The 25,713-nt window shown below is 47.5% G+C and overlaps 1 long non-coding RNA gene across 7 annotated transcripts in view; it reads right to left on the bottom strand.

Moving 5' to 3' along the window:
• LOC127492735 (uncharacterized) overlaps window positions 1–25,713 on the bottom strand; it is a 161,153-nt gene that overhangs the window by 74,079 nt on the left and 61,361 nt on the right. For 6 of the 7 annotated variants that reach the window (XR_011382156.1, XR_011382157.1, XR_011382155.1 and 3 more), the window contains exon 4: window positions 24,466–24,722. This is a non-coding gene — a long non-coding RNA (uncharacterized lncRNA). Of the gene's footprint in view, window positions 1–18,589; window positions 24,723–25,713 lie in introns of those variants that run through there. The other variant, XR_011382152.1, reaches the window with a different exon arrangement.

Raw genomic sequence — 25,713 nt, forward strand, 5'->3', positions numbered from 1 at the left:
GGTGATACCCACCTCTGACTTCCGACTCAGACTTCCTGCTAATGCAGCACCTGGAAAGTAGAAGTTGGTGGCTCAAGTAACTGGGTTCCTGCCACCCATGAGGCAAATATGGATTGAATACCCAGCTCCTGGCTTCAACCCATCCCATACTCGGCTATTGAAGGCATTTGGAAAGTGAACCAGTAGATGGGAGCTGTGTGTGTGTGTATGTGTGTGTGTGTTTCTGTCTGGCTCGCTCTCTCTCTGTCCATGTCACTCTGCTACTCAAAAAAATTAAAAATAAGCGAAGCTTTATTAAAGCAAAAACATAGAAAGGCTCTGGAGCAATGCTAGCTAACCTGTTAGAGTCAGAGACAGCTTTGAGAATCTGATTAAATTAAGCAACTCTCTAGGGAACAAAACAAAAAAGTCCATGACATTTTATACAAAACTCCAGACAGCCTTAAACACAAAGCGTACTTGTTATCCATTAGAAGGCTGTATTTTACTTTTCCCAGCACCACTGTGAGATCCTTGGCCCATGCTCTGGGCAGGATGGACAGACACCCTCCTTTCCTCGCAGAGGTAGTTGAGTAATGAGAATATCCCAAAAGCTGAGCTTTCCCTGATCAGAGAGAGAGAGAGAGAGAGAAGCCAGGCTCTCAATTTCTAATAATTTGGGCTCAGGTTTAAAGAGGCAGTCCCGCTCTAACTATGAATCCTTCATTCTTCAAGTGTTTGTGTCTACTGTGTGGTGAGCATTCCCTGCGGCTCAGGGATACAAGAGAGCAAGGCATGGCCCTCACCTTCCTGGAGCCACTGTCCCGTGGGGAAGGCAGATGCATCAGCCGCCCCACTCCAGCGCCCCCATGAAGTTTCCCTCCTACCCTCATGGATCCGCCAGCATCCTGGACAGAGCAGAGCCAGGGAAACTCACATCCTCAGCCTGGGTCTGGCCAATGGGCTTCCAGGGAAGGTCCATAGAGCACCTTTTCAAAGACACCCTTTGGGCTTTGTTATACGATGGACCGGCATGGTTTGTTTAAATTCTCCAGACCGCCTGGAACCTCTCCTGGCGCTGCACTCAAGGCTGACTTCTGAAAGGGGGGATGGGCTGTGAAGCCACCGGAACATTTTGATCTGACCTCGGTGTGCACTGCAGAAGTTGCATTTTACTGAACACTGAGAGGCACCTGGGGCCCTGGGGGGAGAAGAATCCTTCCTTTAGCTAAAAGCATTTTTACAGTAAATGTTTATAGCACAAATGTATAAACAGTTTATCCTACGCAGCGGTGTTCCCACTGCTGAGCGTTCATAAATGTGGAAAGGGTAACATTAACCAAAGGACCAAGTCTCGTGAAGACACCTAGGCGAGGCCCCTACACCAGCGTGCTAGACAGAGAAGTCCACCAGGAGGGCAGCAGGTGTCAGCCAGGTTTTGGGGGCGGGAAGCACTAGTGTTACATATTGTATCCAAAGAAAAGAAGGTACACCAAGTGGGGGTCAAGAAAAGATTCATGTGCAGCCATTCCTCACTGGTGGAGTAGTCCTTATTCTGGGCAAGAGCACTGGCTGAGCTTTTAAATTTCCAGAAAGCTCATTTAGTATCTAACAAGTCTTTTGTCTTCCCTTTATTGGCAACATAAGCACATGCTATACACTCTCATTAGAGTATAACCTCAAAACATAGTAAGACTGAAATTGCAAAGTAAAACCTGAAGTGTTCTCTCCACACAAATTAAGTGAGATCACGTACACATTAATTAGATCCATTAGCCATGCTCCTGTGTGTCCATGTTTCCAAACATCATGGACATCACACATTTTGGTCAGTTTAAAAAATATATTTAAAAAATAAAAGAACAAAAACAGTCATATTGGAGATAAAAGGAGAAAAATACTGCAAGTTGAATATTAAATTGTGGCCCTAGATTACAAGGATCCTTGTCATTTCTTGTGGGATGCATTAAGTCCATGGAATATTCTGGAAGAAAATAATTTTTGGTCCTGTTCATAAATAAGACTGTATTACAAACGAAGTTTCATTCACCAAAATTGCTGGCTTGCAGGTTCATAGGAGAAACCTAATCCTTTGTATCTCAGGATTGGACTCAAGCTCTGGCCTGGATTCCTGGCGAACCCACTTTTCTACCCTAACGTTTCCACCGCCCTCGCCACCCCGTTGTCCTCCACCCTCACAGCCGACAGCTCCCACTGCGCTCTCGGGGGGCTCTGACTGAGGGGCTCCGTCTCCCCCAACCCTTGCTTGCCTTCCGAATCTTTACTGTTTTTTTAACTAAAAAAAAAAGAGAAAAGGTTTGTTAATTTATTTGAAAGGCAGAGCAAGAGAGAGAGAGAGAATCTTTCATCCACTGGTTCACTCCTCAAATGGCCACAACAGTCAGATCCAAGCCAGGCCAAAGCCAGGAGCCAGGGACTCCATCCTGGTCTCCCACGTGGGTGCAGGGACCCAAGCACTTGGGCCATCCTCTGCTGCTTTCCCAGGTGCATTAGCAGGGAGCTGGATCGGAAGTGGAGCAGCCAGGACTCAGACAAGCACTGGGATACGGGATGCTGGCGTCATAAGCAGCGGCTTAACCCGCTGCACCACGTCAGCTTCTCCAGATCCCTTCTATCCTAAAACAATCCAGCTTGAAAATCGTCTCTCAACACTTGCTCCTCCTGCCTGATGCCTCTCACGCCCTCTGAATTCCTGAGGTACTTAACGGTGTGACAAGGGTTTGGATCTTTGCCTATTGTGTGCAAGTCACACCCCTTGTCTGCTAGACCATAGGAGCCTTGAAGGCAGGATCTGCGTATCTACTCCTTTTTCGCTGCAGCTCTGTTTTTATTTATTTATTTATTTATTTATTTATTTATTTATTTATTTATTTTTGACAGGCAGGGTGGACAGTGAGAGAGAGAGAGACCGAGAGAAAGGTCTTCCTTTGCCGTTGGTTCACCCTCCAATGGCCGCCGCGGCCGGCGCACTGCTGCCAGCGCACCGCGCTGATCCGATGGCAGGAGCCAGGTGCTTCTCCTGGTCTCTCATGGGGTGCAGGGCCCAAGCACTTGGGCCATCCTCCACTGCCTTCCTGGGCCACAGCAGAGAGTAGCTCTGTTATTTAACTCAGTGCTGGACACGTCATAGTTTCTGGATAACTACTCCTTGATTTAAATGAATACAAACATTTGGCATAGTAGTTCAGACACAGATACCTGCATTCCACGTCAGCTGCGTGGGTTCCAGTCTAGCTCAGCTTCTGCTTCTGGCTTCCCATTAATGAGCACCCTGGGAAGCAGCAGGTGATGCTTGAAGCACTTAGGTTCCTGCCACCATGCGGGAGATCCAGACTGAGTTCCCAGATCCTGGCTTCAGCCTGGCAGAGCCCCCGTTGTTGCAGGCATTTAAAGAGAGAATCAGCAGAGGGGAGATCCTCTGTGTGTCCGTTTTTGTCTCTATGTCACTGTCTTTCAAATAACTAAAACAAATTTTACATTGTTTATCCTGCCTTGGTTCATAATACTTCTTTCAGGTGGCGACTGGATCTCCTTTGGGTTTAGTAATGCTCAACACCAGCGATTCAACACGTGTCCCCCACGAGTTAGGCCGTGGGGTTACAGTCAGAGTTCAGTCTGCAAGCAGGCTTTTAGCATAAGGATTTCCTTTAAATGTGCAATTTATTTCCTTGTTATAAAAATAATTTATTTGCACACTCCAAAATAAATGGGAGGAATTACACCAAAATATAAATAATAGTTCTCTCTGGTGGCAAAATTATGGGTAATTACTTTTCATTTTTAGTTTGTTTTTCTATGTATTTAAGTGAGCTATGCTTCTGATTTTCTACAATAACTAGGGACTACTAAATGATTGGAATAAATTATGTTAACATGTTGAAAAATCAACAAGTTAACAGGAAGACTTGAAAAGAATCCATTCCCCTCCAGATGTCATTGCCTTTGTTTGGGCAAGTTCAACTTCACGAGGTTCATCGCACAGTTCGACTACTAATGACGCACAGCCATTTTCTCTGGAGTGCTTTACACATCCCTTTATTGTCCCTTCTCCTTGGTGACTGGTGCCCAGCACCTCTTGAATTCCTGCAAATTTTACTGTGCTAGAAAAAGGAAAGTCAAGTGAATCAAATGTGTCACTTTCAAATTGGACAATTTTGCAAATAGATTGCTGATGCAGAGCTGCATGTATCACACATATCGAATGACATTTTTGTCCAAGGCTCCCGGCCCTCCAAGCTGATGAATGCAGCAACTAAAGCTGACACTAAAATGAGTCGGATAATTTTAAAAGCAAAACAAAGATTAAAATAAGAGCAGTGGACGTCCAGAAATCATCGAGAACAAATAAGTTGCCAGCATTTGTGAGTGTCATGGCAAGTTTGCTGTCGTTATTGTTGTGGTTACTATTTATCATTAACAATGATGAATAACATTATTTGACTTTTCTTGCAAAGTGCTTGTCTATCTCTTCGGCTAAGTGCAGTTTCTATGATCAGAAGAGAAAAGTCAGGGCTAACGTACGTTAGGCTTCATGTGAAGCACTCTTCTAACTTTCATTAGATTTGTGACTTCAATGCCCCACTTCATTGACTAAGTTACAAAATAAGGTCACATTTCTTTTTCTATTCCAACCATAGTGGTTTTTGGCTCCCAAATACCTACTATAAAAGGAAATCAAAACTTTCTGTAGGTTTTCTCAACCCAAATAACTTGGGCCATTCTTTGGACCATTTGTGGTTTACAAATTGGTCCTAGGGTTTATCTGATTCCTTGTACCACTATGTCCTCCCGCCCTGGAATTCCTTGTACCACTCTGTCCTCCAGCCCTGGAATTCCGGAACTTTCATGCCTCCTTATTCCATACTAGACCGTCCTTCTCCAAGCTTAGACTCTGTTCTCTCCCTGATTGCCTTAAAGGCGTGGTCAAGACTAAGCTACTGGCCAAAGCTCCAGTGAAAATTCAGTATGTATAGAACTCCGTGATACGAATAAGTGGCTCCTACATTACTGCAGTCACTTCTACAGCTCACAGATCCCAAAGCTAACGTCAGGGTCCCTGCTTGGCTCTCAGGTGAGCCCCGTGTAGTGATGGGATTGACGCACCCTGTTCTCTACTTTCCACTACCACTGATGAGAATCTCTACACCACTTCACCAGTAGACTTGCCTCCTGATTCTCTGGCCCAGACAGTGTTCTTCCCCAAAATTCAAGACCCACTTTTCTTCCCCAAGCATGATTGAGAGTAGAAATAGCCAGGACCTTCAAGGGAATCATTCCCACCCACTCACAGGTTGAAATTCAACCTCCATGGCTTAGAGAGCGCAATGGTCATACTGATAGAGCTCATTCCCCAGAGTCTGAGTTGTTCATTCTTAATGAACTCTATGGCAGACTCAATCCTAGACAGTCCCACAGCCGCTGTCTTTTCTCAGCCCTTCAACCACCTGTTCTGCAGTGGGCAGCTCTAGGGAGCATTGTGCGTGCTTCTCAGAGGCTCCCAGGGGTCCACCTGGGCCCTGTGGGTGTTCATTGCCCAGCACGACAACCTAAGTAATGCTCACTTATACTGGCTTTTCACCCTTTCCCTCTTTCACTCCTAATGCTCTTTTCTGCTCTTTCTGACATGTAGTCCTTCACTCAACGCCTTCTCTACAGGCTCTGCTTTTCCAAGGAACCCAAATTAAGTTGGTTGACTTGTTTTGAAGAAGGAAGGACACTGAGGCTGGCCTTGTGGCTCAGTGGGATAAGCTGCCACGTGTGACAACAGCATTGTATATGGATGCTGGCTCACATCCAGCTGTGCTGCTTTCTGACACAGCTCCCAACTAATGGCCTGGGAAAAGCAGTGGAAGATAGCCCAAGTGGTCGGGCTCCAGCCACCCAGGAGGGAGACGCAGGTGAAACTCCAAGCTCCTGGCTTCAGCCTGGCCCAACCCTGGCTATTGTAGCCATTTGGAGAGTGAACTGGCAAATGGAAAATCGATTCCTCTCTCTCTCTCTCTTTCTGCCTCCTTCCCTCCAATTCTTACTTTCAAATAAATAAACAAATATTAAAAAGAAATTAAGGACATAAAGAAAGGAAGTGGTGGCATTGTGGCATAGTGGGTTAAGCCACCACCTGTGACAACAGCATCCCAAATAAGCACCGGCTCGAGCCTGACCACTCTGCTTCTGATCCAGCTCACTGCTAACATGGCTGGGAAATCAGTGAAAGATGGGTCAAGTACTAGGGACCCTGCTACGCACATGGGAGCCATGGTTGGAGTTCCAGGCTCCTGGCTGAGGCCTGGCACAACCCTAGCCATTGCTGCCATTTGAGGAGTGAACCAGCAGATGGAAGATATCTCTCTCTCCCTCTCTGTTTGTAACTCTGCCTTTCAAATAAAATAAATACATCTTAAAAAGGGTGGGGGTAGTGATGATTTTAGGAGGTGTAATCAACAGGAATGAGTGAGTGTTTAGAGTGGAAGGGGAAGCAGATGTGGCGCCCCCATTGTCCAGATCAATGTCGTATCCATCACCACCCTATGGAACAGGCAGTACCTGAATGCCTTCACTCAGCCTACCCATACTCCTTAGCTCGACAGGTGGGCTCCAAGCAGAGTGCTAAAAAGCAGAGACCCATTTCCCTTGCAGATGCTGCTGGGGGTTCCCTACTCCCCATCTTCCCCTTCCAATCATCTCAGGAGAGCACTCCAGGAATCTCAGAACTCTGTATTCAGCTCTCCCATTGGCCTCTGGGAAGTTCCGGTGATACCGAGGGAAGACAGAAGAGAAACAAAAAAAGCCTGGGAGCAGGGTAAGGAGGAAAGCAGGAGAGAAGAAAGCGAAAGAAAAGGGAAAGGAGTGGAGGAAATCGGGATGGCAGGAGGGAAGAGGAAAGGGGGGCTCGGGAGCTCTTTAGGTCCTGGGTCACTCCCAGTCCTTCTCACCAGCCTCCTCTCCCAGGAAAATGCACAACACTGCTCATAGATTTTCCTCCCGCTGGAGATAGAAGAAGCTAGTCCAGCACTTCATCAGAAACAAAGTCAGGGTGGGTGTTGTGGTACAGTGGGTTAAGCCACCACCTAGAAAGCCTGCATCCCATGTTGGAGTGCCTGGGATTGTTTCTGCCTCTGCTTCTCATTCAGATTCCTGCTAATACACCTGAGAGGCAGTAGAAGATGGTCCAGGTACTTGGGTCCCTGCTACCACGTGGGAGACAGTCAGAGTTCCTGGTTCCTGCCTTTAGTCTAGCCCAGTCCTGGCTACCGCAAGCATTTGGAGAGTGAACCAGCAAATGGATGATCTATTTCTTTGTCTCACCCTCTCTCTATCACTGTTTCAAAAAATATTTTTAAAAGAGTCAGAGCCAATATGACTTGCTAAACTAGAACCTACATTGACCTTGTGTTGAGGTGCGTATTTGAAATAATAAATGATATAATCAGAACTAGTACTACCGAGTGGGAAACAGAAAGCCATTTAGAGGTAGTATAGTGATCCTTGTTAAATAAGTCACAAGCATGTCAAATGTTTCTTAGCACAATCATGCTAAGGAAAGTCAAGGTCATGCTAACAAGATAAAACATGCTTTCTTCATAGGAGACTAAGATGCATGGACATTAAAAAAAAATCAATGCTAGGTTTGGTAAGTTGGGCTGGATTCATAGGCAGCTAAGTGAGGAAACTCTTGCTCCAGAGTCAACTAAACTGACTGGACCACCCTCATTGCAGAGGACAGTAACCAACACCAGCCTTGTGAAGTGGTGACCACCAAGCGAAGAGGAGACGCCATTTGTATTTCACAAAAGCTGGAGGCCCTCTAATGTGTGAGACAAAAGTAGTGTCTGCGGGCACAGGTATGAAAATTCTCCTGCTAGGCAGACAGCGGTAAAGTTGCCCAAAAGGGGCTAGGGGAGCTAGACTGTGGCTGCATAGAAAGGAAGAAAGTCAGAGGAGAGAGAGCAGTCAGAGGCCGCCCTCATTTATGAGTCTTCTCATTGCATGGAACAAAAGGACACAGAGTAAATCACTGCCTCTTCTCCGCCCAGGGGATCTACTTGGCCCTTCCAGAACGAACATTCCCTGTGTCATAGGTGGAGTTGTGTTGGTCTGGGAAGCCCTGGCAGAGGCTCTGATGGAATGGGGCTGGATGGCATCGGCCCCTCTCCTGCACGCCTTGGCCAGGTCTTCAGCCCACAGCACAGTGGCAGGACATTTGCTCATCATTCCAGGGACGGGATACAAACTAGAAGAAATGATATCTTGCTTTTTCCTGCATGGCTGAGCCAACCAAAACGAAGGTGTCTATTGCATGAATAAGGCATTTTTTTCTTCCACTGTACAAACACCAGAGCAAATAGCTTGGAGAGACATTAAGGGCTAGATTTAACCTTCACGCACTCCTGACTCCAGGCCCTCTATGCCAAGCACAAGCAGCACAGCACAGTGGGCCTGAGCAATGGGCGCATCTACTTGGCAACAGCATCCCTGATCCCACACTCAAGCAGTAGGGAGGAAAGAGCAAGCAAGCCAGAGGGGCAGGGAGGACCAGCTCTGCCCCACCACCACTGCCCAGGGCCCCCAGTAGGTGTTCTGTCTATACTCAAAGGATGGGAGTGACCTTCACTTGCCCTTCAGAGAAACAGGCACAACGCAGCAGGTACACTACTGGGGGGTTTTAGTGAGTGTTAGAGGAGACAGATTGGAGAGAGGACCTGAGAGAGGGAGGTGAAGAGAAAAAACATGGAGAAAGAAGAACTGGTGTGGGAAGGTGGGAGCAAGGAACACAGTCACAGCGGCTCCAGCTCAGGCATGCAGGGAGAGGGGCAGCACATGGCTGGACTCCCCCTCCTCTCCTCACTCCGTGCAGTTTGTACATAACTTATAGAACAACCCCCAGTACTCGTTGGAGAAGTTGCTATGTAACCCCAAAACTAGAGTTGGAGGTTGTTCTATAACAAAATGGTGACCATGAATGCACTACAGTCTCTAGTGGGCATCTCGTCCTCGTCACACTGGACCCTGGCCCACAGCCGCCCTTGAGAGCCATTTTGCAGGGGTCTGAACACTTATTTGTCTCAGAGACAGTCTAGCAGAAGGCTGGTTGGTGTTTTTTGTTTTTTGTTTTTTGTTTTTTTTTTTTTTTTTTTTTTTTTTGACAGGCAGAGTGGACAGTGAGAGAGAGAGACAGAGAGAAAGGTCTTCCTTTGCCGTTGGTTCACCCTCCAATGGCCGCTGCGGCCGGCACATCAGCTGATCCGAAGACAGGAGCCAGGTGCTTCTCCTGGTCTCCCATGGGGTACAGGGCCCAAGCACTTGGGCCATCCTCCACTGCACTCCCGGGCCACAGCAGAGAGCTGGCCTGGAAGAGGGGCAACCAGGACAGAATCCGGTGCCCCGACCGGGACTAGAACCCAGTGTGCCGGCGCCGCAAGACGGAGGATTAGCCTACTGAGCCGCGGCGCCGGCAGCAGAAGGCTGTTGACCAGACATTGTTGGCCTAAGTTGCTTGCTGGGTGCAAGAAAATAGGCTTAAGTTCAGCTCGAAAGGCTTTGGCCTTTGATAGCAACCCCTGCATGATGGTGTGAGGTAGTGCCTTCTGTGCTAGCTTGCACTTTGCCTGTTGCAGCCAGAAGGAGATCCCTGCTTTTAGGAATCACTTTGTCACTTGTCAAACTAGTTTTTGCAACTTGGTTTGGGGTGAGTGACCTCAGAAGCAGTTTTCTTTTTGAGTTTTGGCCTGTTAGAATTCTACAAGAGTAGAACCCCTTGTAAGATAATGCCGGCCCAGCACTTTTTAACGATGACTCTAATCTGCAGAAGGGATGCAGCTATTTTTAACAATGGGTCCCAGGTAAAACTAGCCTAAGAATCCTTCTCCTAAGACTGCTTTGTTGCTCAAGCATGGCTGATAGTGTTTGAACACTGTCTCTTTGTTGTCAATCTTCCCCCTCTATGTGGGACCAAGTAAAACCAAAAACCAGGACCAGATTCATCCAGGTGATGTGGAACAGAGCCTGGTAAAGGATGACTGATCAATGGTATTTTCAAGAAAAAGATTGGGTACCAGTGCTGTGGTGTAGCAGGTTAAGTTGCTGCCTGCAATGCCAGCATCCTCTATGGGTGCCAGTTTGAGTCACAACTGCTCCACTTCCAATACAGTGTCCTGCTAATGCCCCTGGGAAAACAGTGGAAGATAGCCCAAGTCCTTGGGCCCCTGCACCTACATAGGAGACCTATATGAAGCTCCTGACTCCTGGCTTCTGGCTTTGGCCTGGCCCAGCTCTAGCCATTGTGGCCATTTGGGGAGTAAACCAGTAGGTTGAAGATCTCTCTTTATCTCTCCCTCTCCCTAACTCTACCTTTCAAGTAAATAAATAAATCTTAAAAAGAAAACATGAGAAGGATAACAGGACAAAAATACAGAAGTTAAAATGGAGTCACTGGTGTCAACCCTAAATGAAAATAGAAAAATTGGGGCCAGCGCTGTGGCACAGTAAGTTAAAGCCCCAGCCTGCAGCACCAGCATCCCATATGGGTGCTGGTTTGAGTCCTGGTTGCTCCACTTCCAATCCAACTCCCTGCTAATGTGCCTGGGAAAGCAGTGGAGGATGGCCCAAGTGCTTGGGCTCCTGCCACACACATGGGAGATCACAATGGAGTTCCAAGCTCCTGGCTTTGGTCTGGTCCAGCCCTGGCTATTGCAGCCATTTGTGGAGTGAATCAGCAGATGAAAGATCTCTATCTTTTCTCCCCCTCTCTCTGTAACTCTGCATTTCAAATAAACAAGATAAATCTTTTTTAGAGAAGAGGAGAGGAGAGGAGAGGAGAGGAGAGGAGAGGAGGGGAGGGGAGGGGAGGGGAGGGGAGGGGAGGAGAGGAGAGGAGAGGAGAGAAGAAGGGGAGAGGAGAGGAGAGGAGAAGGGGAGAGGAGAGGAGAGAAGAGAGGAGAGGAGAGGAGAGCAGGGGAGGGGAGGGGAGGGGAGGAGAGGAGAGAAGAAGGGGAGAGGAGAGGAGAAGGGGAGAGGAGAGGAGGAGGGGAGGGGAGGAGAGGAGAGAAGAAGGGGAGAGGAGAGGAGAAGGGGAGAGGAGAGGAGGAGGGGAGGGGAGGAGAGGAGAGAAGAAGGGGAGAGGAGAGGAGAGGAGAAGGGGAGAGGAGAGGAGAGGAGAAGGGGAGAGGAGAAGGGGAGAGGAGAGGAGAGGAGAGGAGAGGAGAGGAGAGGAGAGGAGAGCAGGGGAGGGGAGGGGAGGGGAGGGGAGGAGAGGAGAGAAGAAGGGGAGAGGAGAGGAGAGGAGAAGGGGAGAGGAGAGGAGAGGAGAAGAGAGGAGAGGAGAGGAGAAGGGAAGAGGAGAGAAGAGGAGAGGAGAGGAGAGGAGAGGAGAGGAGAGGAGAGGAGAGGAGAGGAGAGGAGAGGAGAACTGAGAGTTGGGAGGAGAAGGTCCTTACGCATGATTACCTGACGGTGGTCACCGTGGACTCTGTCAGAGCCGTCCCTACAGCGGCCACTCTTATTGATGCTTGCCAGCTGGGTGTGATGCTTGCTGTCCTCACACCTGACGCTGGAGCCTGTGTGCAGCATCACACTGAATGCTCAGAAAACGCTTTGATTTCTTTGTAAGCAAGAGGCAAGCTCTACGTCTAAGAGTATTGACTCAAAATCTGGAAAAATGGAAAGCCCTCTGGTGTATTTTCCAATGAATCTGCACATTGTCACACACAGTTGACTGCTGTGTGTGTGTCTGAGAATAGCTAACAGTCACCTGTGATGTGTTGTGGAAGACAGGCTGGTTCACCCTGGGCAGCCCACCACAGGGCATACTGAGTGCTCCCACTTCTGGAACAGTAGGGACATTACTGGCTCACTTCTGGCCATTTGGGAAATAATAGGCCATATTATTTGATAACATAAATGTTACTCTAAAAACTATATTATCTTTAAATCCATTCACCTTTCTCCCAAGGCCCCTCTGGAGAACCTGTGCATTAGTGCTTACAGGTTCCTGAGAAAGTGTGTCCTAGCAGGCTGGGCCTGACCGATGTCCTCTTAGAGACTCAGATCTGGAACTCTGCATGGAAGGAAAGTTTCATAGACTAGAAAAATCAAAATGTGAGATATGCACCAGTAAGTCTCCAGGAAGCGTGGGAAACAGGAGCATTGCCACCAGGGGCCTTGACCCAGAAGGCTGAACACTTAGTCCTTGCCTGTGCCTTATGCCCTAGAAGAGATAAAAGAGTAAACATTTACAATGACTTTAAGTAAGGAGAGACGAATGTTGATGGCCTTGAATTCCCCTAAGATAGATAGGAAGATCCACTTTGAGCTTCCTTTGGGTACAAAGTAGATAGAAAAAAAAAAAATACAAAAACCTGCCAAGTTACCAAAACAGCATCATAGACAGACCAGATCTGTCTTCAGTTAGTATGATTTCTGGTCATCCATCTTGACTCCAGAGATAGGATGGGAGAGTGTGGTTTTGTTACACAACAACCCCAAAACTAGCTGGAGGAGTTGCTATGTAACCCCCAAAGTGGGTTCACTCACTTGACCCACAGAAAACCCATCACGGACATTGGGATGGTGAAGGACAGAAGGCTTTTATCGCTAAGTGAAGAGCCAGGAGCCAGATAGCTAGTGCTCCTTCCCCAAGCCCCCAGGGCAGTAAAGGCAGTGACTCTTACAGTTCAAAGTTGGGGGATGAGAGGTGCATGTTCAGTGGGTGTGTAGGCTCCCATCCGGTCTGAGGAGCTCCATTGGTTGGCTCTTTATGATGGAAAGGTGGGCTTCGTTCAGTCTGGGGCTACATGCAGGGGTCTGTTGCTTCCTGACTTAAGCTAGAATATCCCAGATATGAGACCCCGTAATATAACACCAACCATCAAAATGTTCATGGTTGAGGAATTTTGCTGGGCCAGTTGTACCACTCCCTCTATTCCATACTTTTAGTAACCAAGCTTCCAACACATACACCCTTGGAAGGACAGACCACATCCACTCTAAATCCAGGTGAATAAAGTTAAAAAAGTATAAAAATGTTTCAAGTAATAAAATAGTAAGATAATTTTTTTAGGTTTTCAGGAAAGTCCAAGAAGTGGGAGCATAAAGGTTTCCCTTGGTCTCCAAGTCAGGTGACGACATCGACAGGGTGGGGTAGGAGGGCGGAAAGCCTGACTCTAGGTCACGCCAGCAGACGCCTCACTGCCGACAACACTGCGCTTAGATGAGCTTTTAGAGATCTGTCTGGAACAACCAGCATTCCAAACAATTTCAGGTTCTAAAAAATAAATGACTATCTTAAAAGCTGTCTTGTACTGGTGTCATAAAAACCCAGAGGGGGCGGGCATTTGGTGTAGAGTCAAGGTGCCACTTGGCATGTCCATATCACATCTCAGAGTGCCTGGGTTCAAGTCCCAGCTTCATATCTAATTCCAGCTTTCTGCTAGTGCACACCCTGGGAGGCAGCAGGTGATAGTTCAAATACTTGGGTCCCTGTCACCCACATGGGAGATACAGATTGGGTTCAGGGCTCTTGGCTTCAGCCTGGCCCAGCCCCAGCTATTGTAGGCATTTTGAAGAGTACAGCAGTAAATGGGAGCTCTCTGTATGTCTAGCTCTCTGCCTTGCAAATAAACAAAAAATAAGAAAGAAAGAGAGAGAGAGAGAGAGAGAAAGAAAGAAAGAAAGAAAGAAAGAAAGAAAGAAAGAAAGAAAGAAAGAAAGAAAGAAAGAACTTAGAGGATTGGGTTGAATGTACACACATTCTGTGACATAATGTGGAAAAGTTAAAGCAAAAATTTCACAACACATCATCTACTTTTCATTTTTTCTCCTCCATAAAAGTAAATGCAAACCCAAAAAAGGACAGTTTAAAAAAAAAAATGGGGCTGGCGTCGTGGAGCGGTAAGTTAATCCTCTGCCTGCAGCGCCGGCATCCTATATGGGCACCGGTTCTAGTCCCAGTTGCTCCTCTTCCGATCCAGCTCTCTGCTATGGCCTGGGAAAGCAGTAAAAGATGGCCTAAGTCCTTGAGCCCCTGCACCCACATGGGAGACTTGGAAGAAGCACCTGGCTCCTGGCTTCAGATCGGCGCGGCTCAGGCTGTTGCGGCCATGTGGGGAGTGAAGCAACGGAAGGAAGACCTCTCTCTCTGTCTCTGTCTCTGTCTCTCTCTCTCTCTCTCTCACTGTCTGTAACTCTATCTCTCAAACAAATAAATAAAATCTTAAAAAAAAAAGATTTACTTATTTATTTGAAAGGCAGAGCTACAGAGAGGTAGAGTCAGAGAGTGAGAGAGAGGGAGAAGTCGTCTATCTGCTGGTTCACTCCCCAGATGGCTGCAATGGCCAGAGCTGGGCTGATCCAAAGCCAGGAGTCAGGAGCTTCCACCGGGTCTCCCATGCAGGTGCAGGGGCCCAAGGACTTGGGCCATCTTCTACTGCTTTCCTAAGCCATAGCAGGGAGCTGGATCAGAAGTAGAGCAGCCAGGACTTGAACCGGCAACCATATGGGATGCTGGCACTGCAAGCAGGGGACATCTTTACCCACCACGCCACAGTGCTGGCCCCCAGGACAGTTTTACTTTTAATTAACAACAATTGTACATATTTAGGCACTCCCACCTTCTGCACAGTAAAGGAAACAATCAACAGAATGGAGAGACATCCAACAGAAAGGGAGAAAATATTTTCAGGCCACTCATTTGACAGAGGATTTATATCCGGAGTGCAACAGGAACTCAAGAACTCCACAATAAAAAACAACAAATCCAGTTAAGAAATGGGGAAAAGACCTGAAGAGACATTTTTCAAAAGAAGAAATACTAATGGCCAATAAATGTATGAAAAGAACAGTAATTTGGACTGTTTGAGTTCTGTATGAAAATGAGTTTCCTGTACATACATATGCAAATTTTAGATGAATTAGAGAATGATTATTCAGAGTTCCTTTTTCTTTCTTTTTTCCTTTTTTTTTTTTTTTTTTGGTTTATCAAAAATAAAACAAAACATGCAATTCCCCTAGGCGTTGTCTGAAACACAGCTAAAATATCCCTAAAAAATGTATACTTTCAGGATTGTGTTTTCTGAAGGTATAAAAGCCAAATAAAAGGCCACCGCCGCGGTTTAATAAGCTAATCCTCCGCCTTGCGGCGCCGGCACACCAGGTTCTAGTCCCGGTCAGGGCGCAGGATTCTGTCCCGGTTGCCCCTCTTCCAGGCCAGCTTTCTGCTATGGCCCAGGAGTGCAGTGGAGGATGGCCCAAGTGCTTGGGCCCTGCACCCCATGGGAGACCAGGAGAAGCACCTGGCTCCTGCCTTTGGATCAGCGCCGTGCGCCGGCCGCGGCGGCCATTGGAGGGTAAACCAACAGCAAAGGAAGACCTTTCTCTCTGTCTCTCTCTCTCTCTCTCTCCCTGTCCACTCTGCCTGTAAAAAAAAAAAAAAAAAAAAAAAAAAAAAAAAGCCAAATAAATGTTCCTGGACGAAGCTCATCTGCGGAAGCTGACTACTTCCCAAGACGGCATCGCAGATGGTGTCTGACTTCTGAATCAAGGTGAGTGACAGCTGTCAACCCACTCTTCTTCCTTGGCTGGCGCATCTGCACTGAGTGTGAAGAGACTGAGTCAGGGAGTCTGCATTTCCAAAAACGAGCACTCTTAAGACACAGTACTTACTGACCAGGCGATGCACGCAGCACTTGGACGTAACAGCTCTGTGCTAGGTGCCAGGGATGACACAACGAATAAAACCCACCCCAGAAAAACTACCACCCAATCCAAGACTTAGATTTCAAAAAGAAAATAATTCCGGTGTGCACTATGCCACGGCGAGTGAAGCCTGCATCGCCTATCAGAGTGTCTGGGATGCAATCCAGGCACCGCTGCTTCAGGTCCAGCTTCTCTCTAACGCATCCTGGGTGGAGTGTTGTGGGCTGGCTTGGGCCAATATGAACATCCCAGCCTTTTTCTTAGAGAATTCTAAGCACAGGCACAAACGCAGCATGCAGCATGGTGAGGTCTACTGAGAAGGTGAGAAGATTGCGCAGGCACAGCAGGGCTTCATTTAGGGAGAGTGGGCCAGGAATGACAGACCCTGCTCTGCTCATCCTGGTGCCTGAGGTGAGGAGAGAGAAAGGGAGAGCCCTCTCTTCCCTAGGCTTTGTATTAGCTTCTAAAAGGGAAGTGGTTATATAGTGCTGCCCCAGGTCCCAGGTAAGGGGAGCTGCGTGGTGGGGAGGGGTCATCTGACTGATGATAGGGTTACACGGGGGTGGGGTAGGTGTGGCCTCCAGCTCATGAAGCTAATCCGTCTCCCTGACTTTTCCCACTTCAGGAGGAGATGATGGTGCCAGTGCCCCGCTGCTCACATGAGAGACGCAGATGGAATTCCAGGATCCTGGTTTCAACCCGGCTCCGACACTGCAGGCATGTGGGGAGTGAACCAGTGGATGGAAGATCTCTGTATCCCTCTGTCAGCCAACTTTCCAAGTAAATAAAAATAATAATCCTTTTTTAAAATAAGATAATGAAGTTATAGAATCTTCCAGCAAAATAATTTCTAAAGTTAGAAAGTAGAGCAGTAATTTGTGAGTTGTAGGTGGTTTGGGGCTACAAATAGGAGAAAACCAGACTAAAAGTCTCAAAAGATCAGATATCTATTATCTTTTTTTTTAAGATTTATTTTATTTATTTGAAAGACATAGTTACAGAGAAAGAGACATAGTTACAGAGAGATCTTCCATCTGCTGGTTCACTCCCCAGATGGCCGCAAAGGCCGGAGCTGCACTAATCAAAAGCCAGGAGCCAGGAGATTCCTCCAGGTCTCCCACGTGGGTGCAGGGGCCGAAGGGCGTGGGTCATCTTCTACTGCTTTCCCAGGCCACAGCAGAGAGCTGGATCGGAAGTGGAGCTGCTGGGACTAGAGCCGGCGCCTACATGGGATGCTGGCGCTTCAGTGCCAGCCACAGTGCCAGCCCCGACACCTATTATCTAATTTAAAGAAATCTTATTTAAAGGCAGATTTCAGGCTAGGATAATTCAATGACTCAGCAACACATCAAAACTCTAGATTATTTCCATCTTCCTACTAGGCCATTCTTAGCATGTTCACTATTATTCTCATGGCTGACTCTAGTTATCACAACATTGCTGCCACAGTTCCATATATCACATCCTCACACCATAACTTCAAAAGAACTGCTTCTCAGGGCTGGCATTGTGGCTTACCTGCAATGCCAGCAACCCATACGGGTGCTGTTTTGTGTCCCAGCTGTTCTACTTTTCATCCAAGTCCCTGCTAATGGCCTGGGAAAGCAGCCGAAGATGGCCCAAGTCCTTGGGCTCCTGCCACCCACATGGGAGACCTGGAGGAAGCTCCTGGTTCTTGGCTTCAGCCTGGCCCAGCCCTCGAACCAGTGGATGGGAGATATCTCTCTCCTCTCTCTCTCCCCCTTTCTTCCTCCCCCCCTCCCCGCCCCCACAACTCTTTCAAATAAATCTTTACAACACACAGAGACATGATCTGTTTCTCTTAATGTGTCTCATTGAATAAGAGGAGAGACCCATTCCAGAATCTCCCAGATTCCCCCTCCGATCTCAGTGTCCAGAACCGCATCTCAAGGGCATCCTAAAGCAATCACCTGGAGGAGGAATCCTGATTCCCTGATTGACTTAAAGCAAACTTCTTGGAGCGGTGATCATTCCCAGGGCACTGGCTGTTTAGATTCCCCTCTGAAGGAGGGAGCAAGAAAGAAAAAGGAGGAGGAGGACAGAGAAGAGCAGCAAGAGGAGGAAGCAGACGTTGGAGCAGCCACTGGGAAGACTACGGCGTGGCCCCCAGGCACTCTGGAGAACTCCTCTGTACGTGTGCAGAGAGCATCCCGGAATAATGACATAGGGCACTCAGGAGGAGGTGATGTCAAACACATCTCGAGCCTCCACACAGAAGAACCATTGCAGCGAAATCTAGAACACCTCTTCCTCTAGAGGTCAGGCAAAGCCACCCCTATGTCTTTATCCCCAAGAGACTGCTGACGCCATCAGTCCCACCTAGGCTAAGCCAAGGCGAAGGGACTCCAACCTCTCAGGGCCTCAACTGCGCCGGGCCTCAGATCCTTCCATTACAGAAGGATGTACAATGTTTTCTTTTTTAATATAGACTAATAATAAATAGTGGTCTTTAAAGGCTTTTTTCTAACCCCATGCAAAGCCCAATACCCTCGCTGGGGAGGGAAAAAGCCACAGTGATGTCAGAGTGGACATTTGGTGATGTTGTCCTTGACCCTTCAGAGAACTGCAGGCTCCTAGGAGGAAAAAGTAACTCAGGGCTCTCCGAGCCCAGCAAGTGCAGAGCAAGGTCAAATCAGGGGGAAAAAAATTCACACGAAGTCCTCATAGTGCTCTACTTGAATATAAAATGGTACAAAGATGGAAACAGAGGAGGCACACGGCAAAGCCTGGGAACCTGCAGCCGTGCTAAATAGGAAACGCGGAGGCTCACCACAGGGCAGCTCTGTGAGGCAACTCTGGATGTCATTTTGCTAATTGTGTTTGCTATGACACCAAGCACCGCTTAGCCGGGCTCCCAGAGAGTCTCTATAATGACAATCACTTGCCAGGAGCGAAAGTGATTTTTATTTGATATCCATACAAAGCAGAAGCAAATGAATTACCATAATGAGAAGCAACATAATGATGTGGAGATGTACAAACTGCCATTGTGTTTAATAACAACAAAGCTTTCCCCTTTGAATTAAATTTGCAGGAAGGTTCTTAGTGAAGCATCATTGTACTGAAACCGAGTTGTTTGGAAAACACACACACACACGCGCGCGCGCGCGCACTCCAAAGAATTTCAGGCCTGCGATTACTGGAAAGGTTGTTGGGAGAATTTTTTTTTCCCCTTCAAATTTCTATTCTCGGTAAAATCGACTTCGTTGTAGCACTACACAGCTGCGATTTGTGAAGTAAATGGCAAAGCTAAATGTGCCGAAACCCAACATGTTCCCCAAGCAACAAAGGGATGGAAGGCAAATGTTACAGTATTATTGACAACACTGGTAATGCTTGTATAAGCATCTGCTTCATGAAGGGGGAAAAACCTACAGTACAAACACAAGGCGTTTCCGAGCCAGGCCTTCCAGGTCCAATCCTGGCTTGGATTTGAATTTTCACTTGGGCCAGAACAAATATTTCCTCTTTTTTACCTTTTCCCTCCAAAATAAAAAGTGTCTCTGATTTGCATCCTGGAAACCTCCCCCACCACGGAGAGACTCCTCCACGTTTCTCGCTATAGAATGAATGTCCTAAATTTTCTGGTATTTACCTTCTGCCATCACTTCATTTGCCACTACGGATGGAGATACCGTTGAATAAATGTGGCATTGATGTAAACTCATTTCCGGGATCATCATCAGGTACTGTCCTCTTCTCAGACCCTGAGAAGAGGATCTAATGTGTGAACAGTGTGTGTCCCAGCCCACACTGCCTCCTTCAATCCTTTCAAAGCTGCCAATGGTATCCATTCACAAAAGAAAAAATCCTGGTTTCATTAATGAACGAGTCAGAGCCAGACCTGGACCTGTATTCAATTGAGAAATCTGAAGGTTGAATGTTATGGGACTAGGGACCTGGGTCCTGGGACCAGCCTACCAGATGAGTCAACTTCTTTGTGTCAGTGTCTATTTTCCCAGCTATGAAACAAGCACACTCTTGTATGTGGGCATCTTGAGAATCAAATCATAATCAAGTGTTTTGTAAACTGTTCTTCCTAGATTGATGAGAGGCAATAGGAGATCTTTTAAATAGTCCTTAACACATCTGGAGAATCACATAATTTATAATGACCTATATTTTGGCATTTTATCATCCGACAAATATTCACTGAGCTCCTGTTTGAGGCAAGGCACCAACCCCAGTGCTATGGAAGTATATGCATCAGGATGCCTGAAGGAGGCTGTAAAAAAGGTGAGAGAGAAGACACAGCTGCAGAGTTCACAGAGAGGCCACACAGGGGCACCAAATGGGAGGCAGAATAACACAGTGATAAAAAGCACAGGTGTGTGGCAGGTTTCTAACCTCGCAGTTAAAATGCCTGCATCCCATGTTGGAGTACCCAAGTTCGATTCTCAGCTCTGGCTCCCAGGTCCAGCTTGCTGCCAGTGGACACCTTCAGAGGCAGCAGGTTCAAGTGGGTGGGTCCCTGCCGCCCACGTGGGAGACCAGCACTGAGTTTCTGGGTGCCGGCTCCAGCCCTGGCCATTGCAGGCATTTAGGGAGTGAACCAGCAGGTGGGAGCTCTCTGTCCATCTGTCTCTTTTGCCTTTCAAATAAATAAATTTAAAGCAAAATTTTAAAAGGCAGAGTCTTTGGCATCATACCTTCCCGGCCTGAGCCCAGGCTCTGTCATTGATTTGCCACGTGATGCTGAATGTGTACTTAATGTCCCTATGCCTCAGTTTCCTCTTCTGCAAAATAAGGGTGAGAACTTACTGCCTTTTAAGGAGTGTGTGACCACATCTAGAAGTCTTGGAGCAGTACCTGGCACGTACACAAGACACAGTAAATGTCAGCTGAAAAGGAAGAGGACACCCTTACAGGACAGTAGTTGATAGGGAGAGAGTACATTCAAGCCTGGAGGTCAGGAGGGGCTCAGGGGCCCTGATGTAGGGCTGGGACTGGGGAGGGGACTGTAAGCTGACACTGGCTGGGATGCACGCCTCTCATGGCCAAAAGCTGGCTTGTAGAGCGACCACACTTCGAACCTATCCACCCACTTTCTGTGTCTCTACAGACGGGTTGAAAGCATATTGCCTTTTTGTTTTGGAGTTTTGGAAAGAGGAAAAAGCACTTTAATGTGATTTTTTTGTTTTGGGTTTTGTTTTGTTTTTGGTCCTACAAAGATAAATCTAATATAATATAACTGGAATTATTAAGTTTTTGACAATGAGAACCTAAACCGGTTTATTCAATAATCCTGAGGCCAGCCCACCAGGCTTGCACAAAATTCACAGACCCTACCTATAGCCTCCTAGAGGAGGGAGGCAGGGCGGGTATAAGCAACTAGTGTAAATTCTAGTCCTTCTCCTGGGCAAAGGGTTTGCTGAGTGTGAATTATGCAAAATTCCTCCCAAGGTTTCCCTACTCCGTGCCATCAGACTGGGTAGCCCACCTGGCACCACGCAGAAGCGCTTCCCCTAGGTGCCTTCCTTAGAGGAGGGCCAGAAAGGTTTTACTGCTCAGTGTTGCCAGGCCAGGTAACCCATCTGGTGCTGAGCAGAGAGGATTCTCCTGTGGCGTTTCCTTGGGGGGAAGGCTGAGACCACCTGGAAAGTCATTAGAGTGTGGGCAGGAGTTTGTAGTATAAAATCCTGAGCTGCTTCCAAGGTGTGCTTCTCGGGCTGTTAAATTCTTCTCCGAAAAAATGTTTTTTCCTTAGCTGCACCCCTGCCCCCCCCTCCCCCCACATAGGCTAATTTCTAACTTCCTACCTAGCACAAACACATATTAAATGGAAGTCATTGTACATTACCGCAAAGCAGAGCAACCAGGATCTCTCTCTCTCTCGGAGATGGGACTGAGCCCAGAGAAAGGGCTTTTCTGGGGTTCACTCTGAGCCCCTGATTCTGTCACTGTCCTGAGCGATCTCATCCTCTCATGGTTTCCAGTTTCATCTCCATGATGGTGACTCACCTGAACCACCCTCCAGAGTCCCAGCACCCAGTATCTACCACTCTTTGGTCCCCTGATATGAAGTCCAGCATTCTAGTGATTCCTGAATGTCTGAATGTCTCTCCCATCCACCCACCGCTCTCTGCTGGCCAGGTCACCACGTCCATCAGCAGGATTCCTGTCTGCAGTTTGTTCCCACTCAATTCCCCCTCCAGACAATAGCTAGTGGGGACCTGCTCATGTCACCAGCCCTCCAGCATCTTCCCATTCTCTAGAGAGCGAAGCCCAAACTCCTCAGTGGCACGTGTGGGCCGTAGTCACTGGGCACATGTGTGTGCACTTCTGGTCTCAGGCCTTTCCCTCCCCCTTCTCTTTCCCTTACTCGCCAATCAGACTTAGCTTGTTTGGGGTCCTCAATGTTCCTGTTCACTCTCCCTCCAACCCCTTGCATAGCCTGTTCCTTCTTCCTGGAAAATCCTATGCACCTCTTCCCCTGTTGAAATCTCCTCACCCCTCAGGTCCCAGCTGAAACACTGCCTCCACCAGAAAGCCCTTCAGGATGGCCCAGAGCCTGCCTTGTCATCCAGCAGCACACCCAGACCCCTCTCACAGGCCACTCATTTCTGTTATTGCCTTTTAACCCCAGGAAGGAAGACCCAACATGAGAGACACCAAACAAAGACAGGACTTGGAGACTGCCACTGATGGTGGAGAGAACCACAGTACTTTCTCCACTCCTATTTTTGCTCCCTTATCCATCCCCCCACACTAAGTAAGGGAAATCTGTCATTAATTCCTAACTCAGATTTCACATGTCAACAGAAAGATTAGAACTACTTTATAAATACTGGTCCTCCTGTGCCAGGCAATTGGCAAAAATTTCCAGAGAATGCAATCCCTACTTGCTTTTTATTGCAGAAGAGCCCGTTCCTGGAGACCAGAACATAAAGTGGATCATTGAAAAGCAAATTACATTTTCCCATAGGAGCGATGTCATGATTAGAGGCTGTATTCCTGACAAAGGACTGGGCTTCACATAAATAGTAGATATGAACAAAAATATTTCACAAATGTAAAGAGTCAGGTAACTATAAATCCTTATAATTGTTTAAAATAATAAAATTCTCGGCAAGTATTACCAAGCAGGCCGGATTAGAGGAGCACATGGTGATGACTGAGGGACTCCAATGTGCCATAAAGTGTACATTAAAATATAACTACTGCGTCATAAATTAGAACCTGAAACTCACTTTAATACAGTCATTACACACTTAATTAACAAAGGGAAGGCAGAGAAGTGCCATGGTTAACGAGTGGCATAGGCCATGAGGAGACCTAAAACCACAGGCTTGCCCTGTAGAGGGTGGGCTCTGTGAGGGCAGAGGCGGGACCCACCCACTGTCGCTCCCCCTCTTCGTGGAGGAACGACACAGGACCCTGCGCTGTTCTTTCTGTCTGCTCGGCCCTCCCCGGGTTTGCTGCTGGTTCTTCCCGGGTTGGCTACTATCCCTTCCACCTCCGTGGAAGGGCAGTTCCCCCTAGCCACATTCCCCACTTCCGCAGGGGAGCGGCACACCGCCGGCCGGCTCTCTTCAGGGGCTGCACAGGTGTTCCTCAGATGTTCCCCTTAGATGTTCCTCGTGCATGCCGTCTCTCTCCTCCTTTATAGTCCTCCTCCGCCAATCCCAACTCGGCTGCCCACACGCCGAGTACACTGCTCTCCTTCAATCAGGAGCAGGTCCTGCAGCTTGTCAAGTTGGTGAGAGGCAGCTGGGTAGAAGCTGTTGCCTCCTCTCCCAGCGCCATATTGTGGGAGAGCAGATGCATAGAATAAGTCTTAATTCCAGTAACTCAGTCTAGTCCGGTTTGCTCCCCACACCCACAACAGAGAGGGTGCCACAGCAGAGCACGGCCCCAGATCACTTTTACAATGTACAGCCCAGTTTGAGTTGCCACTCTGGGCAAGTAAATCACACTCACTGAGTCTGTTTGCTTCTTCACAAAACAGAGAAGCCGAAGTCCAAAATCTCTCAGGTCCCTTCACATTTCAAGGTTCTAAGATGCTATTCTGCTCTCCTGGGATTGAGATGAGACTCTGGGAGTGGCCGACTGTGACTCTGGTGGACCTCTGTGAGTGCAGTCTCCAGAATTCACACCTTTGTGGGATCCCGCCCACCTTCCGGGCGTGGCCATGTACATGGATGTGGCCATTGGACTTCAGCAAGCAAGACACAAGTAGAGGTTTCATAAGTGCTTGCACACTGGGGCTTGCTCTCTTAGGAACACTCCCAGGTGCCGGGCTGTGAGGAGCCAGCCCGAGCTCCGTGGAGAGGCCATATGTAGGAGTCTAGGCATTCTGGCAGACACCTGGGCTGAGCTCAAAGTCTGGTGCCAGCACCACTGGCTAGTCATGTGAGGAAGAATCTCGAATACTGCAAACCAGCTGGCTCCCAGATGATGGCAGCCACAGCTGACATCACAGGAATAGAAGAACCTCCCAGCTACGGGCAGGTAAACCCATAGAGTCACGAAAAGTAATAAAACAACTGTTTTTTAAGACACTACGTTTTGGAGCAGTTCATTATAAGTAAATTGAAATACTAGGACATAACTCAAATGGCTTTGGGCTTTTGGAAAACATTAACCATCCAGGGAAAATTGAATAATGTGTATTTTTCTGTGAATTTTTCTGTACTGACAAACATTCAAAATATTCCAACTATCTTAAAATAGACTCAAAACACTATAGTGGTGTTCAATAAATATTTGTAGTAGATAAAGATGTTTCCTCTTCCTGAAAGACGTTTTCCTCTTTACCTTATCTTGAGAAAGTCGCGCTGTTCAAAGGCACAATCAAGTAAAGGTCACAAGGAAATGATACGTGCTGCTCAGTCACTCTCCTTGACACTGTGCTGACAGCTCTCAGAACATCCTCTCGCTGCTGATAATCCACAAAAACAATTATCAAGTAAAGCAAAGACTTGAGAAAGAGTGTAGTAGGGTGTCCGGGAAGGCAGGACTTCTGACTTCTTCCTGATAACTGTTGACATTCAGAGTATGAGACTCTGGGCTCTCTGAAAGTAAAGAGACACATGTCTTAGTCTATTCAGCCTCTTAGAACAGAACACCACATAAGCTGGCTAGTTTAGAAGCCATAGAAATTGACTGCTCACAACTCTGGAAGCTGGGAAGTGCAACCTCAAGGTGCCAGAAGATTTGATTCCCATGAGGGCCTGTTTTCTGGTTCATAGATGGTACCTTCTCACTATGTCAACACATGGTGGAAAGAGGCAAGGCAGCTCTCATCCCATTCAAGAGGGAACAAATCATCTCCTTAGAGCTATCACCTCCTAATACCATCACCTCAAAGATTAAGATTTCAACATATGAATTGAGAGGCGCACAGTCAGCCCATAGCTGGATAAGAACCCCAACATTTCTCCAGGAGAGTTATTGAAACCTGTTAGGGTGACATTGAATAAGGCTCGGTGATGAAGACAGTGAGACTACCGAAATACTATCAGCGTGGAGGATTGAAAGAGATTGAGTTATGGAGCATCCCTTGTACAAAGCCAGCTGGTCAAAGAAGTCGTGTTTCTGGACATATTTTGTGTTCTGCAGGAACGACTATGTCAATGAATTTTTAAAAATCCTTCAAGTTGGACTGCCTGCTCAACTTGATGTGGAATTCCTCTGGTCACTCCTGGAAAGGAGGTAGAGGAGATCTTCAGACTTGGAAGAACCAGTTTGGGAGAAGCACTGCACTGGAGCCTGAAGCATTGGCCCTCTGACATCTCAGGAGTGGTGGTGACCCAATGTGCCCTTTGACTGCTTAGGTTTTGCTGTGTCTGCCACTGGGCCACGCATTAACCCAAGCAGAAGCAAGTTTCGAGTGGCAACTAATATACCGTCTCACTCTTAGGGACCATGTCTGAGCAAGATAGCTCCTTGGAAACCTAAAGCTCCTAAACACTATCTAGGAGGGTGAAATCAGGGATGCTGGGTGAGAAGGCTCAAGCCATTTAATTAGAGTCCTAAGAAAAAAAGGCATGGTTTTATTCCATA

The sequence above is a fragment of the Oryctolagus cuniculus genome, chromosome 14 (assembly GCF_964237555.1).
Source record: "Oryctolagus cuniculus chromosome 14, mOryCun1.1, whole genome shotgun sequence".
Taxonomy (NCBI): domain Eukaryota; kingdom Metazoa; phylum Chordata; class Mammalia; order Lagomorpha; family Leporidae; genus Oryctolagus; species Oryctolagus cuniculus.